The sequence below is a fragment of the Micromys minutus genome, assembly GCF_963924665.1.
Source record: "Micromys minutus genome assembly, chromosome: 3".
In the NCBI taxonomy this organism is placed as follows: Eukaryota; Metazoa; Chordata; class Mammalia; order Rodentia; family Muridae; genus Micromys; species Micromys minutus.
The window spans coordinates 23,544,332-23,558,286 of record NC_137972.1 but is presented as its reverse complement, the minus strand read 5'-3'; positions in this window follow the sequence as shown (position 1 = coordinate 23,558,286).

Below are 13,955 nucleotides of genomic sequence, written 5' to 3'. Positions count from 1 at the left end.
TTTGTTTGTTTGTTTGTTTGTTTCTATTTGGTTGATTTAAGCTGTGAGTAAATTATTTCCTGCCTTCTACTCCTCATGGGTATTTCTGATTCTTTTTGTTTTAGAGCTTTCAGATGTGCTGTCAACCTGTTAGTTTATGCTCTCTTCAGTTTCTTTTTGGAGGGAGTCAGAGCTATGAGTTTTCCTCCTAGCATTGCTTTCATTGTATCCCATAATTTTGAATTTGTTGGGAATTCCTTTTTTGTTAAATTCTAAAAAATCTTTGATTGTTTTTTCTTATTTTTTCTGTGATCAAGCTATCCCTGGGTAGAGCATTTTTAGCTTTCATGTATATGTGGGGTTTTGTTGTTTTTATTGTTATTGAAGAGCAGCCTTAGTCCATGGTGATCTGATAGGATGTGTGGGAGTATTTTGATCTTCTTGTATCTGTTTAGGCCTGTTTTATGACTGAATATATGGTTGATTTTTGAGAAGATGCCATGAGGTGCTGAGAAGAAAGTATATTCTTTTGTTTTAGGATGAAATATTCTATAAATAGATGTTTGTTACATTCATTTGGTTTATAACTTCTGTTAGTTTCACTGTGTCTTTGTTCAGTTTCTGCATCCATTGTGTCTCCATTGATGAGAGTATGGTACTGAAGTCTACTACTGTTATTGTGTGTGGTACAATATATGCTTTGAGCTTTAGTAGAGTTTCTTTTATGAATGTGGGTGCCCTTGTATTTGGAGCATAGGTGTACAAGATTGAGATTTCATCTCGATAGATTTTTTCCTTTGATGAATAAAAAGTGTCCTTCCTTGTCTTTTTTGATGACTTTTGGTTGAAAACCTATTTATTTCTAAATTAGGATGGCTACTTCTGCTTATTTTTTGGGGCCATTTGTTTGAAAAGTTTTTCTCCAACCTTTTACTTTAAGGTAGTACCTGTATTTGTTGCTAATATGAGTTTCCTGTATACAACATAATGCTGAATTCTGTTAAAATATCCAGTCTGATAGTCTATATGCTTTTATTGGGGAACTAAATCCATTGATGCTAAGAGATATTAAAAATGGTGATTGTTTTTTCTTGCTATTTTTCTTGTTAGTGGTAGAATTGTGTTTGTGTTTTTCTCTTCTTTACTGGTTTTTCAAGTTTCGTTTCCTAATTTTCCTATGGTGAAGTTTCCATCTTGGTGGAGTTTTTCATCTATTTTCCTTTGTAGTGCTATATATGTGAACATATATTGTGTAAGTTTGCCTTTGACCTGGAATATCACAGTCTCTTCATCTATAGTAATTGAGAGTTTTGCTTGATATTAACTTGGGCTGGAATTTGTGTTCTCTTAAGGTCTGTATCATGTCAGCCCAGGATCTTCTAGCTTTCATAGTCTCTGTTGAAAAGTCTAGTGTAATTCTCATCATTCTGCCTTTATATGTTACCTATCCTTTTCCCTTACTGCTTTTAGTATCCTTTCTTTGTTTTGAACAATTGTTGTTTTAACTATTATATGTCAGGTAGAATTTCTTTTCTGTTCCAATCTATATGGGGTTCTGTAGGCTTCCTGAATGTTCATAGTCATCTTTTTCTTTAGGTTAGGGAAGTTTTCTTCTATAATTTTGTTGAAGATATTGACTGGTCATTTCAGTTGGGCGTCTTTGCTCTCTTCTTCAATTATTATCCCTGGTTTGTCTTCTCATTGTGTCCTGGAATTACTGGATAATTAGGGTTCAAAGCTTTTTGAATTTTGCGTTTTCTCTGAATGTTGTGTCAGTGATTTCTATGGTATCTTCTGCTCTTGAAATTCTCTCCTCCATCTCTTGTATTCTGTTGGTGATGCTAACATCTATGACTCCAGATGTCTTTCCTGTTTTTTATTTTATTTTATTATTGTTTCTATTTCTGTTTTCTGTTCCTTCCCCTATTTGTTTGTGCTATTCTTTAGCACTTTAAGTATTTTTCTGCTTTTCTGTTAGTGTGTGAGTGTGTGTGTGTGTGTGTGTGTGTGTGTGTGTCTGTGTGTCTGTGTGTGTATGTGTTTCCTATATAAGGGCTTCAATTTGTTTGAGTGTGTTTTTTTGGCTTTTATGTACTTTTTAATGTGTATTATTTATGCACTTCTCAAGGATCTCCATCATTATCATGAAGTACTATTTTAAGTCTAAATCTTGTTTTCCTGGTGAGTTGAGATATCCACTATTTGTGATTGTTGGAGAACTGGGTTCTGATGTTGCCTGGATGTCTTGATTTCCATTTGTTAGAGTCCTTTACTTGCCTCTTGCCATCTTATTATGCATGATACTAGGTGGTCTTGTTGTCTCTCACTGGAGATTTTCTCTCCTCTGGGCCTGTGGGCCTGTGGTTTTTAGAGGGATATTGTTACGGGGTGCTCTGCTCTCTGTGCAGGCTGTGAGTTCTGATGGCAGTACCCATACCTGATGCACCTGAGTTGGCGCTGAGGTTGGGCTGGAAGCGTTGGTTTCCAGGAAGCACTACCACCTACATTCTTAGAGTTCTATGCAGTCTCTTCCAGGATGGGAAGGGAACATTGACTCACCCCTGTGCTCAGGATTGAGAGTCCTCTTGCAACTCTTAGGCATGTCCAGCAACCTGTGGCTAGTCTGCCAGTCCCAATGAAACTGTGCAGGTTCTGGACTTGGACCAGAATTGTACACTCCCAGTCTCTACCTGTCACCTGTGTCCTGAAAGTTTTGGGTGGCCTCTCCTAGAATAGACAGAAGGGAGGGAAATTGGTCTGACCTATGAATATCTTTAGCATTCAAGTCACTTGGCCCATATCTATATTCATTTCTAATAAAAGCATTTGGAAAAATATGGCCTGTTGTTCCTGAAATCAGTTTCTAATGCCTATAAAGCTTTATGAATTTCAGTTGGGGGTCATATATAGTATACATATGCTTTGTATTAACATTGCTTCTTTAAACTGAATTAGAGACATGGTAGACTGCATCTTTTTTTTTTTAAACATCCTCATATATGTACCTTGTTTAACAAATCTCACCTTATCCTCCCATTACTCCTCTAGTTTCTCAGGCCAGAATTCATAAAAAAAAAAAAAAAAACCAAGTTTTATTTGTGCACACATCAGAGATCTCTCCTGCTAAAGAAGTGGTCATGAGACCACCCTTGAACTAGTGTTCTATTCTCTTTTTATAGGGCAAAACCACAAGGTGGGCAATTGTTTTGTGTAAGACTGTAGAAGCAATTCCATATAGTTTTGATTTGACAAAGGAGTTAAGGAATATTTTTGGAATATTTGTTACAGAAATTTTCATAGTTACAGGGGCTGGGGTCACTCAAATATTCAAACAACTCAGGCTATTGCTTCAAGAATAGGTTTCATTAAACAAGGAGTAATTAAGCAAGTACTTACATAAAGGACTGAGGTACTCCACACAATCTCAAATGGGAAAAACAGTGGTACAATCATTTTGATCTACAGTTGTGTCTTACATGTAATATATGTCAGTGTAATAGTAGAACAAAATTTGTGGGAGTTACCAACAAGTATAGATTTGATTTAAGGTCCACTCTCTAAGATGTAATTCATACCTGACACTGCTTGTGTGACCAAGAACCTGAGACTAGATGGTCCAGGGTGATAGGGGGAAAACAAATAATACTGGTCTAAACAAACAATTCTTACTAGTAAATGACCCTTAATTATACAGCGCCTTGTTCAGCCACCCTCAGAGATGCTTCCAACTAAGAAGATAGAAACAAATACAAAGACCCTCATACATTATGCAGAAAGAGAGACCTTGGAGGACTCAGTTTTAAATGAGATATCTCATCAAATCCTCCCCTCAGAGCTCAGGAAACACTTTAAAAGAGGAGGCAGAAAGAATGTGAGAACCAGAGGAAATTAAAAACACCAAGAAATACAGTTTTCAAAATCAACTGATCAAGGCTCACATGAACTCACAGAGCCTGAAGCAGCATGCACAGGGTTTGCATGGTTTAATACAACATCCTCTGGGTATATTTCATGGATCTAGTTCAGTGGTTTTATGTATTTCATCAGTATTCAATCTAGTTCTCTGATTCTTATTCCCTCTCTTGGGCACTGTTGTTTGTGTGTGTGTGTGTGTGTGTGTGTGTGTGTGTGTGTGTGTGTGTGTGTGTGTTTGTGTGTGTGTTTGTGTGTGTGTGTGTGTTGGTTTGTCTTGTCCAACTTTGGCATTTTAAAATTACTCTATCATATGTTATTATAAAAATCAAAGTGAAAAAAGGTATATGAGTGAAGATGAGAAACAAAAGCCAAGAATAACAAGAGAGCTAAACAGACATTATAACACTAGTCAGCTTACTTTTCACAGTGAGATGGCTTCAAATTCTGTACCACATTGTGATGTCTTATGGAACAAGTGGTTCTGATGGGAATGTGTAGTTTGGGGCTCTATTATCTATCTGGAAAACAGGAATGATGCTTGTGCAGTGTTCCAGAGAGTGTATACAAGTAGATTGCAGTGGGTTTATGATTAATCACAAGCAGGCTTGAGTCCTTCCTCAAGTTTGTCCAGCCCTCTTATGGAATATGACATTTTGGAAATTTCGACCCATACTCACACTGAGTGTGATGGACTCATGAGTCTGCCACCTTCCTGGGTTTCTAAGTCCAAAGAACAGGTGTGATCAGGCTTGTGTCCATGCCCAGGTCCACACCTGTGACCACACCCATGTTTACAGTTTGCATGTTTTACGTTCTGCTATAAAGTTTCTTTTCAAGGACTCTGCCTACCTCTGTAGGAATCCACTACAACAGTTTCTACAGGTTTCTAGGCATCAGATCCATATATTAAGTGTTGGTCTTTTGAGAGCACCTTTTCCTAAATGGATTGCCTTCCTCAAAACATGTCCCTTGAAGCTCAGAGACTTATGCAGAGCAGAAGGAAAAAGACTGTGAGAGACAAGAGCAATTGATGATTCCAAATATAAGGAGTGTTTGCCAGATAGAACAGGACACAAACATGTAAATTCACTGAGAGTGGCAACCTGTACAAAATCAAGACAGATTCAAGCCAGATGGGAACGCAGCACTGAGAGAAGTAGAAACTCACTCCTACTCCCTACTTGAGAAGGCATTTGCAATTGATACCTGTAGGCAAATGGAAAATCAGATTTCTCTAATGAAGTGTCTATCAACCACAGAGCTCCCTTTTGGTGCAGGTGGTGATTGGCAGCCATGTGACCTTCTCATACATGACACATCTAGACATGGGCTGAATCCTGCTGTATCTGAATCTGCTGGATTTTTGTCCTAGGTTCCCAGGCCCTGAAGTGGGTGCTGACCAGCAGCTCTGTCTGTTCAGCATTCCTGGAAATCAGGCCAAGTGGCAGGCCTTATGTATAGAGGATGCCCAGGGTCTGTCTGTCTTCTCCTCATATTATACAGAAGGCAAATTCACGTTCATGTCACCTCACTTTTTCCCGATACACTTTACTCGCTATATTCCATGGTAGAGGCTCAAGTCCTTAGAGATCACCCAGGGCAGAACAGTTAACAACCCAAACAGCTGTAGTCTAAGGACTACTGCCTGTCTTTCCACCTGACAAAGCTTTGACATGAGCCTTGAAAGGGGCTGGCATGAATGATGGCAGAGGTTTGCCTGGCTTGATCAGGCCCTGTATCCTCTCTCCAGTGTGGAGGACACCAAATGTAACAAAAAAGAATTTACTGTCTAACAAGTTATTTAAATTTTTCCCTTAGCTTTGAGTAGCATCTAATATAAAAACAAAAGTTGAATATTTGTACACGATAAAAGTAAATGAACATCAAAGCATGTATTAAGAACACACATGTGCAAGTACAAAGATGGAAGAGGGACAGAGGAAAGGGACAACCAATGATTGCTTCAAACAGATATTTATCCTATTGTTAAAAAACCAATCCATGAATCTGCCACCTGGACAAGCAGTTCCTAAAGTTTTAAAGATTGGTGAGTAGGAGACCTGGGAAGCCAGGAAGCAGAGAGATCTCTGCGAAGTGTGCACGGAAAGCAACCCCTGCTCTGCCTGATCCAGGGACCAAGGAAACAGCATTGGAACCTCTGATTCCACCCAGTGACTTTGGGACACAGAGCAGGGATCTGCCCATCTGCCACCTTGACCAGTGGAGATCCAGGGACACAGACAAGATACAAGGGAAAGGCAAGTCCATATCACTGACAACAAGATGGCGAAAAGAAAGCAAAACAGTATATCCCAAGGAAACCAAGATGACCTGGCAACACCAGAACCCAGCTCTCCCATAACAGCAAACATTGGAATGCCAAACACTCCAGAAAAAGAAGATGCAGACCTGAAATCATACCTCAAGACTCCAATAGAGATACTTAAAAAAGAATGGGAGGAAAAGCAAAAAGAATCAGAAGCTTTTAAAGAGGAAACAAGAAAAAAACTCAAAGAACTCAAAGAACTGGAGAAAAATAAACCAAAAAGATGAAGGAATGGAAGATGGAATTTAAAATGGAAATTGACACAATAAAGACAACACTAAAAGATAACCCTAGAGGTAGAACAACTAAAAAAATAATCAGGAGTCACAGAAGCAAGCATTTCCAATAGACTACAAGAGTTGGAAGAGAGATTCTCTGGGGCAGAAGACAACATTGTAAACCTAGACAAAACAGCCTGAGAAGATGCAAAAAACAAAAAACTCCTAACCCAAAATGTCCAGGATATCCAGGACACAATGAGAACACTGAACCTAAGGATAATAGAAATAGAAAAGTGAGAAGAGTATCAACTAAGAGGCACAGTAAATACCTTCAAAAAAATCATAGAAGAAAACTTCCCTACCCTCAAGAATGAGATGACCATGAGCATAAAAGAAGCCTTCAGAACTCCAAATAGGTTGGACCAGAAAAGAAATACCTCCCAACACATAATAGTCAAAATACCAAGTGCCCAAAGCAAAGAAAGAATAATAAAAGCAGTAAGGGAAAAAGGTCAGTTAACATATAAAGGCAGGCCAATCAGAATCACACCCGATTTCTCAACAGAGACTATGAAAGCTAGAAGAGCCTGGACAGACATCATGCACACCCTAAAAGAGCACAAGTGCAGGCCAAGCTGCTATACCCAGCAAAACTATCAATCACCATAGAGGAAGGGATGAAGATATTTCAAGACAAATGTAAATTTACACAATATCTGACCACAAACCCAGCACTACAATGAATTATAGGTGGAAAACCCAATACAATGAGGGGAAATACATCCTAATAAAAATAAGAAAACTCCTAAACAAGAAAACCAAAAGAAGAAAAAGACGCAGACACAACTCAACCCACAAAAGCAATAATAGCAGGAAACAGAAACAACTATTCCTTGATATCTATTAACATAAATGGACTCAACTCCCCAATAAAGAGACATATGTTATCAGAGTGGATAAATAAACAAAATTCAGCATTTTGCTGCATACAGGAAATATCTCAGAGAAAAGACAGACACTATCTCAGAGTAAAAGGGTGGGAAAAAACTTTCAAGCAAACAGCCCCAAGAAGCAAGCTGGAGTGGCTATTCTAATATCAAATAAAGTAAATTTCCAACCAAAAGTTATCAAAAAAGATAAGGAAGGACACTTTTTACTCATTACCAGGGAAATCTCTCAGGAGGATCTCTCAATCCTTAACATATATGCTCCAAATAAAAAAGCACCCACATTCATAAAAGAAACCCTACTAAAGCTCAAAAAATAAATTTCACCCCACACAATAATAGTGGGAGACTTTAATACTCCACTCTCTCCAATGGACAGATCATGGAAACAGAAACTGAGCAAGGACACTGTAAAACTAGCAGAGACATTGAACCAACTGGAATTAATAAATATCTACAGAACATATCATCCTAAAGCAAAAAAATACACCTTCTTCTCATCACTTCCTAGCACCTTCTCAAAAATTGACCACATAATTGGACACAGAACGAGCCTCAATTGATATAATAAAATTGTAATACTCCCATGCATCCGCTCAGATCACCATGGTCTACGGCTGGTCTTTAACAACAAAAAGACAACAAAAAGCCCACATACACATGGAAACTAGACAATGCTCTGTTAAATGATGGCAGGGTCAAAGAAGAAATAAAGAAAGAAATTAAGGACTTTCTAGAATTCGACGAAAACGAAAACACAACATACCCAAACCTATGGGATGCAATGAAAGCAGTATTGAGAGGAAAACTCATAGCCCTAAGTGCTTCCAAAAAGAAACTGGAGAGAGCATACATCAGCAACTTGACAGCACAGTTAAAAGCCCTAGAACAAAAGGAAGCAGATACACCCAACAAGAATAGATGGCAAGAAATAATCAAAATTAGGGCACAAATTGACCAATTAAAAACAAAAAGAACCATTCCAAAAATCAACAAAACCAAGTGCTTGTTCTTAGAGAATATTAACAAGATTAATAAACCCTTACCCAAAATAAATAGAGGGCTAAGAGAGAGTATTCAAATTAACAAAATCAGAAAGGAAAGTGTAGAAATAACAACTGAAACTGAAGAAATTCAAGAAATCATCAGTACTACTACAAGAAACTATACTCAACAAAGCTGCAAAATTTGGAGGAAATGGATGAATTTCTAGAAAGATAGAAGATCCTAAAGTTAAACCAGGACCAGGTAAACCATGTAAATAATCCCATAACACCTAAAGAAATAGAAGCATTCATCAAATCCTCCCGCCCAAAAAAAGCTCAGGTCCACATGGGTTCAGTGCAGAATTTTTTCAAACACTCCTTGCTGACATAATACCAATAGTCTCCAAACTATTTAACAAAATAGAATCAGGTGGAACACTACCTAACTCATTTTTGAGGCTACAATAACCCTTATTCCTAACCACACAAAAAACCTACAAGAAAAGAGAACTTCAGACCAAACTCACTTATGAAAATTGATGCAAAAATACTCAACAAAATCCTTGCAAACCGAATCCAAGAACACATCAAAACGATCATTCGCCATGATCAAGTAGGCTTCATAACTGGGATGCAGGGATAATTTAATATATGAAAACCCATCAATGTAATCCACCATATAAACAAACTCAAAAAAAAAAAAAAAAAAAAAAAACACATGGTTATCACACTAGATGCTGAGAAAGGATTTGACAAAATTTAACACCCATTCATGTAAAAAGTCTTGGAAAGAACAGAAATCCAATTTCCATACCTAAATATAATAAAAGCAATGAATAAGAAACCACCAGCCAACATCAAACTTAAAGGTGGGAAACTTGAGGAGTCCCAGAAAACTCAGGGACTCGACAAACCTGCCCACTCTCCCCTACCTTTTCAACATAGTACTGGAAGTCCTGGCCAGAGCAATTAGACATCAAATGGAAATAAAAGGGATACAAATTGGAAAGGAAGTAGTAAAAACATTAATATTTACAAATGACAAGATAGGGTCCTTAAGACACCCCACAAATACCACCAGAGAACTCCTAAAGCAGAAAAACAAGTTCAGCAAAGTGGCTGGATATAAAATTGACTCAAACAAATCAGTAGCCTTCCTCTACTCAAAGGACAAACATGTAGAGAAAGAAATAAGGGAAAATATACCCTTCACAATAGTCACAAAACTATGAAATACCATGGTGTGACTCTAACTAAGCAAGTGAAGGACCTGTATAACAAGAACTTCAAACCTCTAAAGAAGGAAATCGAAGAAGATCTCAGAAAGTGGAAAGATCTCCCATGCCCATGGATTGGAAGGATCAACATTGTAAAAATGGCAATCTTACCAAAAGCAATCTACAGATTCAATGCAAGCCCCATCAAAACACTAACCTAATTCTTCATTGAGTTGGAAAGAGCAATGTATAATTTCTTCTGGAATAACGAATGACCTAGAATAGCAAATTCATTCTCACAAAAGAAGAAACATCAGCTGTAATCATAATCGTCAACCTCAAGCTATATTACAAGGCAATTGTGCTAAAAACTGCATGGTAGTGGTACAAAAACAGGCACCTGAATCAATGGAATAGAATAGAAGATTCAGAAATAAGCCCTCATATATAAGGTCACCTGATTTTTGACAAAGGAGCTGTAAACATTCAATGCAAAAAGGACAGCCTATTCAACAAATGGTGTCAGTCCAACTGGCACACAGCATGCAAAAAAATGAGAATAGAACCTTTCTTTTCTCCTTGTACAAAGCTCAAGTGCAAGTGGATCAAAGATTTCCATATTAAACCAGGTACACAAAACTATTAGATGAGAATATAGGGAAAACCTTAGAACACATTGGCACAGGAGAAAATTTCCTGAACAGAACAACAATGGCTCATGCGGTAAGGTCAAAAATTTACAAATGGGACTTAATGAGATTGCAAAATTTCTTTAATGCTAAGGACTCTGTCAAGAAAACAAAACAGCAGCTAATAGAGTGGAAGCAGATCTTTAACAACCCCACATCAGATAGAGCCCTAATATCTAAGATATACAAAGAACTCAAGAAGCTAGACACCAGAGAATCAAACAACTCTATTAAAAATTGAGGTACAGAGCTAAACAAAAAGTTCTCAATTGAGGAATATTGAATGGCTGAGAAGAATCTATGGACTTGATCAACATTATTAGACTTCAGGGAAGTGCACATCAAAACAACCCTCTGATTCCACCTCATACCAGTCAGTTGGGCCCAGATCAAAATTTCAGATGACAGCAGATGCTGGCTAGGATGTGGAGAAAGAGGAACACTTCTCACTTTTGATGGGGTTGTAAACTGTTACAACAACTCTGGAAACCAATCTGGCAGTTCCTCAGAAAATTGGACTTTGTACTACCTGAAGACCCAGTTATACCACTTCTGGGCAATTACCCCAGAGATGCTCCAATATACAACCAAGACATACGTGCACCACAATATTCATAGCAGCTCTATTTATAATGGCCAGAAGCTGGAAAGGACCCAGATGTCTTTCAGTATATGAATGAATACAAAAATTGTGATAAATTTACACAACTGAGTACTACTCAGCTACCAGAAAAAATGACCTTATGAAATTCTTAAGAAAATGGATGCATCTAGATAATATCATCCTGAGTGAGATAGCCCAGTCACAAAAGAACAGACAAAATATGCAGTCAGTGATGATTGGATACTAACCCCAGAATGCTCTGAACACCCCAGAAACAACTCACAGACTGTGTGAAGATGAAAAAAATAAAGAAAAAAAACAGTGTGTTTACTTCTTACACACCAAGAAAACATTGACTAATTCCAGGTTACACCCTGTTTTACATGTATTTTATGCTCATTGTAACAAGTAAGATCTTAATGCACACTATCAAACCTTAGAAAAAAAAGCTAAGCAATGACAAAAATGTATTCATATATTTTTATGAAGAAACACTTAAAATTTGTACTTTTATCTTTATTTTTTTAAATAAAGTTCTTCAATTAAAAAAAGAAAATAGCAATTATGTATGTTTATGGGACACAATATAATGTTTTGATATATATTTGTAATATTGAATGATTAAGTCAGTCCAATTAACAAACAACAATAATAAATAAATAAATAAAATGACTTAGTGATGCTAAAAAAGAAAAAAAGAAAAAAGGAAAGAAAGAAATTCTCAAAGCATCCTAACAATTGGTGTTGCTCATTACCCACATAATGATGCAATCTCAGAGCATAAGTCTCACATCCCTGAAACAGAGTTATGGATCATGATCTGTCCTGACAGTGTACAAATTACACTGTTTGTCGACATTCTGGAGCTGTGTGAACAAATGCTCAAGAAATGACTCTCTTGCCTGTTCATGTATTGACTGTTTTACACTCAAATACCGTTTCTCTTTCCTGGTCATAAATTAGTGCAAAGAAATATTTGCTTGATAAAAATTCCTCAAACAACACATTCCAGATAAAGAACTTTCATTTAGCCATGGGTCCCTTACATCTAAATGTATTTACAGAGAGCTTTCACACTTTAATAGGCAACATTGGCATTGATGTAAAAATAAATTATTATGTTCAACATCAAAAAATGGGGGCACAACAAAATAAAGAATTCTCAGTTGAGGAATATCAAATGACCCAGAAACACCTAAGGAAATATTAAACATCCTTAGTCATCAGGGAAATGCATATCAAAAGAACCCTGAAATACCTCCTTATGTTAAACAGAATGGCTAAGATCAAAAACTCAGATGACAGCAGATACTGGGGAAGATGTTGAGAAAGAGGAACACTCCTCCACCGCGTTTTGTGGTGCAAGCTGGTGCAAACAATGTGGAAATAAGTCTGATGATTCCTCAGAATATTGGACTCCCATGGCAACACCTGCATCTATAGCAAAGGATAGCCTTTCAGGCATCATTGTCAGGGGAGGCCCTTGGTTCTGTGAAGACTAGATGCCCCAGTGTAGAGCAATGCCAGGACAGGGAGGTGTATGGGCATGGTAGGGTAGGTGAGGGAACTTTCTCACAGAAGCAGTGTGAGGGGAGAATGTATAGGGGCTCTCTGGAGAAGAAACCAGAAAGGGGGATAATATTTAAATATGAAAAAATTATCCAAAAAAAAAGAAAAGTGCACACACACACAATTTTAAAAAAGAGATAAACATAGTATGTAATTACATACTTGTGGATATTAGCCTTAAAGTAAAGAATAATTTTGCTATAGTCCACAAACTCATAGAAATAAGCTGAGGATAAGCTGTGATTTCTATCACGTTCTAAGGAAGAAAACGTGCTTACATATTCTTACTTGCAGGTTCTTAGCCTCTTAAGAAATTGGATGAAATATATTTTACTTGTGAATGAATGTAATATGGTTTTTAAACACAAATGACAAATTTATTTATACGTCTGAATTTTTTATTATAAACATGTATTTGTTTTTCACATCAAAGTATGGTATTAACTAGTATTTGTGATGCCAACTGGCAAATATACTGATCAGAAGATTGAAACAGGAAAGTCAAAAATTCAATGACAACCTAGGCTACCTACTTCTTAACTTTAAAGATTTAAAAAGACTAAGGATGTGATCTATAATAGAGTACTTGCCTACTATGCACCATGTTCTAAATTCAGTCTTCTACAGACCCAAATCAAAATAATGAAAGAAAGGATAAATGAATGAAGGGAGGAGAGGAAAGGAAAAAAGACATAAAAAGGTAAACACATTGGACTCATGCACAATAGATATTTCTAAAAGCTAATAGTAACTCTTTATTTACTTTCTTTGAGATAAATAAATTTGGAATTATGCCAGTTGTTTAAAAAACTGTTTGAATTAGGCATTTATATTTAATTTTTACATATATATGTATTTCAAAGTATTGTACTCATAAGTTTATACAATAAAATTAAAAAAATACAAGTTGATAATTGACCCAATAAAGTAATCAGAAATACTTTTATTTTAATGTAAGTTTCTGGCTTGATCTTACAAAAACATTCTAAAATGACACTGATGTTTAATGATTAAGAGTCCAGCTCTTCCCTCTAGCAAACACTAAGCAGTTTAATGCCTCCTTCAGATGCCCACTCATGACTTAATATCTTTCTACTGTTTATTCTCCCTTTACCTTGGGACTTTGAGGAGTCTCAGCTCACTGAGCGGACACACCCCACGGGTGTTTTAGAGGACTTTACACTTGTTCTTAATTGTGTGTTTTCCTGCTGAGGATCAGGATTCCCAGGTGCCAAGTGAGAGGTTCCTGAGCCCTTGGAGACTCAAGGTGACTGTGAAGGGGACAGCATCTAGGGCCAAGTAGGTGCAAAGCAGATTAATTCCCAGGAACTGGGGTAGTGTTTGGATCCTGTTGGGCCTATAAAAGGACAAAATAATGCTTTATAAATTTGTGCCACACAGACCAGACAGACACATGTTTTATCTGTTTGTTGATGTGCTATTGAGATCCATTAACCCAAGATTTTCAACTGAACAGATATCTGGGTTTTATCAAGTATTTA